Source organism: Eurytemora carolleeae, unplaced genomic scaffold (genome assembly GCF_000591075.1).
Source record: "Eurytemora carolleeae unplaced genomic scaffold, Eaff_2.0 scaffold103, whole genome shotgun sequence".
NCBI lineage: Eukaryota > Metazoa > Arthropoda > Copepoda > Calanoida > Temoridae > Eurytemora > Eurytemora carolleeae.
The window spans coordinates 26,474-36,668 of record NW_019396276.1 but is presented as its reverse complement, the minus strand read 5'-3'; positions in this window follow the sequence as shown (position 1 = coordinate 36,668).

Below are 10,195 nucleotides of genomic sequence, written 5' to 3'. Positions count from 1 at the left end.
ATTAAATCCGCGTGCGCTGCGATGAATAAACAAACTTGTAAAAGCTCGTAAAATTTAAATTGGCAAAGTTTTTGAAAAATAGCGGAATTTCCCTCTTTTGCATAAAGTTGCCAAGTGTTGAAAATCTCCCTTCTCTGACAGACTATAATATTAGAAGGAATCTTTCGCTTTTCATCCTTTGATGACACAGCCTTCGCGTGTTAATTGAATTGTGTCAATCAAAGAAAATAAATCAAGGAAGTGGATCCCCAACGCTATTCCACCCATTTCACACCCTTTTCATTTGTTAAAATAAATATTGAACGACAAAATTTTAATTAAACAACCCTTTCTAAAATTAAAAACTATAATTTAGTTCCCTTTTCAGAGTCATGTAAAATTAAATACTGGGGATTAAAAACGTTAATTCCTGTTTTATTTGGGTCACCCTGTATTTCCTGTGAAACGTCATTTATACCCGTTTTAGCGAACAAACTTTTTTCCCCTCCACAACTCAGCAGAACTTTCTCTCAGCCCTAAAAACTCTCATTCGGGGTTCATTTTGTACTTTTAAGACATAGCCCTTTTTCTGTTTGTTCTACAGTGATAACCAAAAAACTCTGGAATACTATGACGACTTTGAGAATCAAGTTTTAACTTTAAAAAGTTCAATAACCATAAAAAACAGCAATTTTGCAGTGTAAACAAACCCAAAACCATTTGCTTTAACACCATCAATTACACTTAAGTATTGCAGTATACTGTCGTCTTCCTATTCCAATTGTTTTCTGGTTATCACTGTAGATCTAAATTGCTCATGTATAGGGCTACCAAAAAGCATGCGTGAGTTGCGGTAACATCAAAGCCCAAGACGTTGCAACACTATAAAAGTGGACCCGGTCATAATAAAAGCAATACTCAATACTATACAGCTGTTTTAGTGATGATCTGTTATGGTGAATTATTATCAATCAATTTTACGTATACAGAAACATTTGTTTATGATTGGAACACAATGATGATATTTTGGTATCTTACGGAAACAAATCAGTCACTGTATAAGTTTAAAAAGCCAGTTTCTTTTTATATTTTCTTGATTCAGTTTAAAATAGAATTTAGTTGAGCTCTGACTTGTCTTGTCTTGTCATCAGATTGAGGAATATTTTATTAAATATTCATCTTCCCTGAATTATATTTACAAATTCTTAAACAGAAATAAGAAGAAAGACGGATTCATGGAAATATTGTTGAAAAAGAATGAATTCAAATTTTGTTTTCCTAAAAAAAATTCTCTTCTCCGTAAAGGGGCTTTCAGCGCAATTGTAATGCAAAAATGGTAGTGTAACTACGGTACCCTTTACACCTTGAACTGATTATTGAGGTCAGAGAACTATGTATGTTTACTTATCAAACAGTAATCGAATAGCCGTAAAAACGGAAGCGTACGCTAGGGTGACTAACTCAACACAAATGTATTCCTCAGAAGTTCAACGCGGTCTTCAAAAATTCGAATGTAAATATTTATTTTCTGCGACTTATTGAAATATTTCATAAGATTTACAACAGTTTAAAAATCAAGCGTTAAATGATTACAAGCGTTGTCCTACATACCTGACTAGTTTAAGATTTAAAAGGAACTGCTGTGAATTGGGCACGTCACTCTACAAATGGAGGGTCACTTGAATTTACGCCTACAGTCTATCCTTCTATCTATCTATCGATCGATCGATCTATCTATCTATCTATCTATCTATCTAAAAACTCTAAACTGCAAAAAATCAGATCTTTGCAAAAAAAGGCAATCAGAGTGGTTAATAATAGTACTTTCAAGGCACATTCAAATCCATTATTGTCAAAACTGAAAGTTCTTAATCTTGATGATACATACAAACTTTCTGTTCTGACATTTATGGCATGGATACTTTAATGATAACCTTCCCTCTTCTTAAGTTTTGTTTAAGTCTTAGAATAGAACAAAATCATATAAATTTGAACGGGTTTTAAACAAAAATTTAGAAAGCTTTCCGTCCGCAATGTTTCCTAAATTGTGGAATGAAATTAGAATTGACCTTAAAGAAACTAAATCTGCAAAAATATCTAAACAAAGAGTAATCAATATTTATCTTGAGAATTATGAGAGTATTTAAATGCGAAAAACCTAACTGTGTATCGTGTGAATAAATTTTATATAACAAACTAAAATAACTGAATCTTTATTAGCTTATTTCTGTTTCTGTAACTACCATCATTAACACCTTGTTTTTTAAGTTATCTCTACATAAAAATCCCTCTGATCTCACCCTGCCACAAATCAACCAACCCTGGTTAGGCGGGTCCAAACTGCATAGTAAATTGTGATTACTTATTTGTAATATCTCATGCTTTGCAGTTGAATAAATATATGAATGAATGAATCTATCTATCTATCTATCTATCTATCTATCTATCTATCTATCTTCTATCTATCTATCTATCTATCTATCTATCTATCTATCTATCTATCTATCTATCTATCTATCTATCTATCTATCTATCTATCTATCTATCTATCAATCTATCTATCTATCTATCTATCTATCTATCTATCTATCTATCTATCTATCTATCTATCTATCAATCTATCTATCTATCTATCTAGAAGTATACACAAATCTAATCAAAATCTAATTCCAACAAGATTGAGGAATACTTGTTAATTAGATAGATAGATAGATAGAAAGATAGGTAGATGAAGTACGCGGAAAAATAGAAATATTTGTTTATTACGACTCTTGGTCTTTGTAGCCAAAAGATGGCAATGTAAGATTCACGACTGTACCCTTAAACCTTAATTTAATTAATAATATGGAAGATTTGGGCGTTTTTCAAGGTTTAAACGTGTTCAATTCTGATAAATCTTTTGCGTTTTCCTGCTGAAGAAATGTGCAAGTCAGTTTTTTTTATATAAATAACAAATGAAAATAATCAATAATCAATAAATCTTAAATATTAATACCTAATCCATACCTGATCAGACAAAGCTATTAAGGATATTGTTGTGAATCGGGCATTGCCATCTTTGCACGTATAGGGTCACTTGAAGCTACGCTTATAGTCCTTTTAACCCTAAAAGATCAAAACAAGAACTCAGTTCCTTAGCAGACATACAGGGTTATCCACAAAGGATGAGACTGTATAAACTCTCAAAACTTTTAAATTAGACAAAGCTTTTAAGAGCATAAATAAGCCAGTTTTGGCCTACAAAGAACCTGAATGCAAGTAAACGGACTAAACAAATTCTGTACAATTGTCTCTTAAGCCTCATCCTTTATGGGTGTAATACATATTGTAATAACCCCCAAATCTTGAAAACCTGAACCTACCTATATATATATATATATTACATTATAATCACTTGGCCATATTATCGGTCAGTTAAATCTTTATCTGTACCTTATATATGTACAATGTACATACTCTGATTACGGACGGTTAGAGACACCATTGCTCGGTAGAGAGTATAGAGGTATATAGCTTTGTGTGTCGATAAATACATACTTAGACCTACCATTGTTCGGTAGAGAGGACAAAGTTTGAGAGAGTATCTGGATTGATACATACTTAAGAATACAGAGAGATCTGTATCTGGATTAATACACTCTGAAAGAACTATTGGAGTAAGGCATTTGTTACATGGGTAACCCTGTAATATAAAAATATTTTTATATATTTGCAGAAATATTTCTGGAAATATATATTTCTGAATAATATTTTCATCTTATTTTCGTAATTAAATCTGTGGTTCCTCTACGTGTACATGAATTATATCATATTGTAAACATGTTTTCAAAACTTATTCCACTACATAAACTAGACATAATATTCCACTACATAAACTAGACAAAATATTCCACTACATAAACTAGACATAATATTCCACTACACAAACTAGACATAAAGAGGACATCACTGGCCTAGTAGATCCTCTAGTTTTGATTTTCTTTACAAGTATCGAGAAAGGCAAATTTATCCATTTACATACTCACTCCTGTATGCCAGGTCCATTAGCGCCTGATCCAATCAAGATTCAGTCTTGTGTTTCTTATTATTAGAAATAAATCCTTATATCGGCGCTAAACAGTAAATGGAAATATTTACTTCTATTGGAACTATTGTGATATTGGACATTTTTGTTCTTTTCAATAGGTCATCAATTAGAAGAGTTATGATTTTGAACATATTATATTTCATTCTTAAATACAATCTACTTTAGTTTAATGTAAATCAATTGATTTGCATATCAATACAATGTGATGTTATGAAAACACTGAAAAGATAAATCAGAAATCAAACACAACATTCGATTTATCAAAATTGACTGACAACAGATCAATCTATATCGAATTGGGATTAATAAAATAAATCGAGGTTTACTTAATTCTCCTATTGGCAGATACACCGTCCCTCTGTCCGTCCTATTGGTCGATAAGGAGAAAAGAAGAAATTACGCTAAGGCCTGGTGAAAGTATGCTTTTAAAGGAAGTGTTCGCGAAAAATTAAAGGAGGTATAGGTTTACGGCGAAAAATAATCACTTTTTATCGCTTTTAATTTTACTTCTATCTGTTGCGTCTTTAAATTGTTAAAAACGACTATTGCTGAAGAACGGATCGTCCATACAAAATAGCGCCTGATCCAATCAGGGTTCAGTCTTGTGTTTGTTGTCTATTCTGAACCAATAGAAATAGTATGGCGGTTACATCTATCTTTCTATCTAGCTCATTATCCAATTAAAGATAAATCCTTATATCAGTACTATAACAGTAGATGGATGGAGTTTTTTGATTCATATGATTCAGAATGATGCTCTTTAAACCGTTATCTTTTCAACAATGAAATATATTGAGGTTTTTATCGTTTTTATCTCAAAATTTCCTCTCAATGCTTCTGTAGCAAGAACAAGTTTTAAAGGTTACTGTTGTAAATGGGCCATGTACCCTTTTATATCAACGAAGGGTCATTAAAGCCATAGACTATAGAATCAAAGACCATATTATATTATTAATGAACAATCAGTAAGATATTTTCTAATAATCAAAAATGAATTTTTATTTCTATCGTTAAAAGATCAAAATGTTCAAGGTTATAATGCAATGATATTATTTCAGAGGTGTACGCATCTTTTGTACTGCAGTGTACTGTCTCTGCACGGTAATGTAAACACAAGATGTTGAAGCCTATATACATGGGATCCATCTTTCACATAAAAGAAATCGATGAAATGTTCTGGTCATAGGCAACTATTACGTGAATTATCAAAATTATCAAAATTTAATGCTGATGATGCCAAAGTTTTTAGCGAAATATATTGAGAAGAAAATGATATAATTCTAGTGCTATAGAGAGTAGGGTTGGGATTTGTTTAAAAACGATCTAAAGTAAACGAACACTGATGTATCTATTTTCTTTTACAAATTCCGCCCAGAGAGAACTGGTTTCAATATGTACGCAGAGTATACGCAACCTAATGTTTATTTATATCACTATCACTTCAAACTAAAGTAAAATAAACGTAAATTTGAAATCTTGTTTGTTTTATTTTATCATTTTATTAACCCTATTCCCGCTGGGGGGGGGGGGTCAATTTGACCCCCCCCTGTAGTTTTTTTTACATAACTCAAAAAGTATTGGTCTGAGGCTGTTGAAATTTTCTGACTTTTCTTATATACCCAAAGCCCTCCCTTTAGGCCTAAAACCGGGCTTTAATACTAACTGCCTGAGTCCTCAGGCACACTGCCTGAATGACTGCTTTTGCCTGTAGCAAACTAAATCTTTGTTTTGACCCACTTCCACTTGTCAGATTTTGATAAAATTTTTGGAAAGCCTATGACATAAGGAAACGGATTGCACAAGTTTTGCGAAAAAAAAATTGCAAATTTTTTGCAAACAACCTGTCAAAGGAAATTTGCACATTTTTAGTTTTTCTTGATTAAAAATCAGGTTATTTAAAATTTTGCAAAATTTTTGCATATTTGAAATGGCATGGTCAAGGGCTTTTCAAAAATGTATAATTTGTCATTTTTTGGACAAATTTTTTTTTGCAAACATTTTTACTATAAAACTGGATTTTGCGATAAAAAATTCAATTTTCGCAAATTTGCAAATTTTTTTGTAGATTCTAAAAGTAGAGCACAAGAGCTTTCTAATGATGTATCATTTGTCATATTTGGACATAAAACATGGGATTTAGAGGGGGGGGGGGGTCAAATTGACCCCCCCCCCAGCGTATCCTGGTTTTCAAGTACCCCAGCGGGGATAGGGTTAAACAGCTGTTGAGAAGAACAAACGTGTTTTGAATTTATTATATGTAGCCGAGTAAATTACCTTTTCTTTCACTCTTGAATCAGAACTAAAGGAGCAATTGAATTTGACCCTCTCCTCCTGGTTAGTTCGCAGTGTATAACTGTCCTACTATCTCCGTGTACTATAGTATTATATAAATGCTGTTTTAACTAGCTTTGAATATAAAGTACGTAGACTGCAAATAAAACAATATTAAGAATAAGTACAATGAACATGAACTTTTGTACAAAATTAAGAAAAACTGAAAATGTGCAAAATCCTTGTATAGTTTAATGCCTGATGATATAACTTCGCCAAATGTGTGCAATATGCATTCTGTTGTCTTTTTCTAAAAGTTACAAAAGTTGGCCCAAATCTCATTCAGTAATTAACAAATTAAAGGGACAGACCGGCAACGTAAGGTAGTTAAACTGAGTATGCAATGTTGTGGACAAATTCAATTAAGACATATAAAACGTTTCAAAAATCTGTAAATCCTGAGTTTGAGCGCAAAGTCGAAGTTCAAAATCGTACTTGGATGGACACGTTTTCAGAATTTTTTTTTTTTTAATTATTAAATAACGACGACAAAAAATGTAAACAAAATTTTACTATAAACTAAGGAACAGGTTGAGAAAAAAAATTTACTCTTATCATAGAAAATAAGTAATCTTATTCAATTATTAGTTTCTAAATAATCTCTCTTTTCTGGAATTTTTTTAAAATGACGACATTTGAAGAGTTTGAAGAAATCTGCGAACAAATTCACAGAAAATAAGAAATTCAATATAATAAGGAAAAAGAAAATAATTAATTCCAACTTAGATTTATTGACAAATTTCTTTTAGGAAATATGTTCTTAAACATCTAATTAGTTTACGATAGAATTTTTACTACATTTTTCGTCGTTGTTATTTAAGAAAAACCGATTCTGAAAACGTACAAACCCAAATTCATGATTTTGAACGTCGATTTTGCGCTCAAACTCAGTAATTATGCATCGTGGAAACGTTTAACATGTCTCAAATGAATCCTAAAGAATTTGTCCACAACACTGCATACTCAGTTTAACTACCTTACATAGCCAGTCTGTCCCTTTAAAAAATAATAGATCATCAGGGATCGAGCACGATTTTAAATTTTATCAAAACATGTTGATGATATATGAGTTTCAAAAGCTGCATCTCGAACCGCTGAATACCGAGAGACATTTTTTTCATTTTATTCAAATGTTGTTTGAGTTAATGCCAATATGCACTTTTTGATGGGACTCCAAGAAATTTTAAATTCATGGTTGATTTTGATTTTTATTCCCAAAATTTAGATTTTTTGACAATATCTCAATATCGCTTATTTGTTAATTTATCTGAAACAAAAAAATCTTTTTGAATTTAAAAATTATTTTTCGTTTGTGATCTATACAAATTGAAAAACAAATTTGCTTCTGATATTTACGATTGAAAACAAAAACCAGGGGAGCTACACGAGATCACAAAATCGTACAAATCCGGTCCAAATTCGAAGTTTTACTGGAGATAAATATTTTATAAAATGTGCCTGATCAAAAGGTTAAATGTATGTGATGAACATTTGTGTCAAGGGGAGAGTAAATTTATTGAATTTTGTCCACATATCTAGACTTTTAGAATATATACAGCTATAAACTTTCAGAGCAGAGAGAGAGGAATCCAAGGAGAAAATTAAGTTTATGAGTTTTTCTAAAGTTAAAATGAAACAGGTTTAAATATGTAAAATAGATAATTTTAAAAGTCCTTAAAAATGTATGCAATATTATTTAATAAATGTAATTTCAATGTCTCTAACTTTCTTTCAAAAAAACATTAACAATTCCATATTTCATTCAACACCGTAAACAAGCATTATTTAAATAGTTTGCTAGGTGACCTGTAGTTACTGATGACAACTTTAACTAGAGAAAAGAACTGTTTAAATTACCCTGACGCGTTAAACAATAAACATGTGGTAAAAGAAATAAACATTTGTCCTAATAAACAGTGCATATCTGTAAATGCTTGTTATGTTATTTAATCTATCCCTTAACACTCAGAATACACGCTTATTGTACAGAAAGCAATTGAACTCTAAAGAGTCTGCGGGGATTATGGTTGTTTGTGCCCCCCCCCCTTTCCGGTAATTAATAAATTGAATTAATAAAAATGACCTAAAACTTGAGCTTTATTTAAAATTGTAAAATGAAGGATGAGTAAAAATAAGTCTCATGATAACATTGATCTCACTGGAAACTCCATTTCATTTCAAGTACCGGACCTACGTTGAACCTGCTAGAGCAAACTGTACAGTACATATACAGATAATATAAGTACCGGACCTACTTTAAACCTGGTAGAGCAAACTGTACAGTACATATATACAGACAATATAAATACCGGACCTACTTTGAACCTGGTAGAGTAAACTGTACAGTACATATACAGACAATATAAGTACCGGACCTACTTTGAACCTGGTAGAGCAAACTGTACAGTACATATATACAGACAATATAAGTACCGGACCTACTTTGAACCTGGTAGAGCAAACTGTACAGTACATACACAGACAAAATAAGTACCGGACCTACTTTAAACCTGCTAGAGCAAACTGTACAGTACATAAACAGACAATATAAGTACCGGACCTACTTTGAAGTTTCAGTTTTTTTAGAAGTTTCAGGTTTTTTATCTTCCGTACACCTAGCCATTGTTTTGAGTGTAAGTCAGAGTTACAAAATTTCGAAAATGAATTTAAAAAATGTTATGCATGTGAACATGCATTTCCCCTGTAAACTTTTTCAAAGGGCCTGAGTCTGGGGGGAGTAACCGACCCCCCCGCCATCTTTCAAACAAATGGATTATTTTATATTATTTTTGAAAAATTCACAATGAACGAAGCAAATATATTATATACTATATAGGAGATTTTAATGACTCTAAAAACTGTTTAACATTTTAATTTGAAATATAAAGATATATATATGAGACTTGAGAGTCGGTTGAATTTATACTCTCTGTTTCCTTATATTCAAGATTCCCTTCAACTGTAAACTTGTTTGTTTGTTTGCGAAATAATTAAAATATATAGATTCAGTAGAAGTAAATATTTCCATTTATAAGGTTTTATCTCTAATTGGATAATGAGATAGATAGAAAGATAGACGTTACCGCTATGCAATTTCTATTGGTTCAGAATAGACACCAAACACATGACTGAAACCTGATTGGATCAGGTACTTATGGACCGGCATACAGGAGTGATCCTTTATATTTTTATTTATCCTGTATTTATCAATATTTGAAAAGTACACAATGCTGAAATGTTTGCCAAATCATTAAATAGCCTTTGCATTACTACATCTAAGACAGAATCCATAATTTAATCTTGGGATCGTCACATTTTAAGAGTTTCCTGTCGTCTTTACAGTCTTATCCTTTGTGGGTAACCCTGTATTTTAACATGCCAGATATACATTTAATCTTTAAACACTTTAAATTTGAGTTTTTAGATAAGAATTTATCTTTCAGACCTGGCTTTTAGTCGGGGAATATTTAGCGGTCTTTTAATTTGTTTTGGTATGTAACACAGCCATGTTTGTAAATAGAGTTTAGGAGTTTAGGGGGGGGGGGCAGTCTAAGGTTAAGTTGGAAATATAAAAATTAAAAAACTATTCTCATAAAACATGTAACTCCAATTTGTCGGAATCAAATCGCTTTGATGAATGCAAAAATTTGAGTATATACAACAATCTCAGGTTTTTGAGTCCCTAGATCTTTCCAACCCGATGTCGTAGACCTTTAATATTTCTAACTATGAATTCTGTAAGATCGAAAAGTCTAAATTTGAAATAAAAAAGTCCGATTGCAAAGATATTGTGATTAG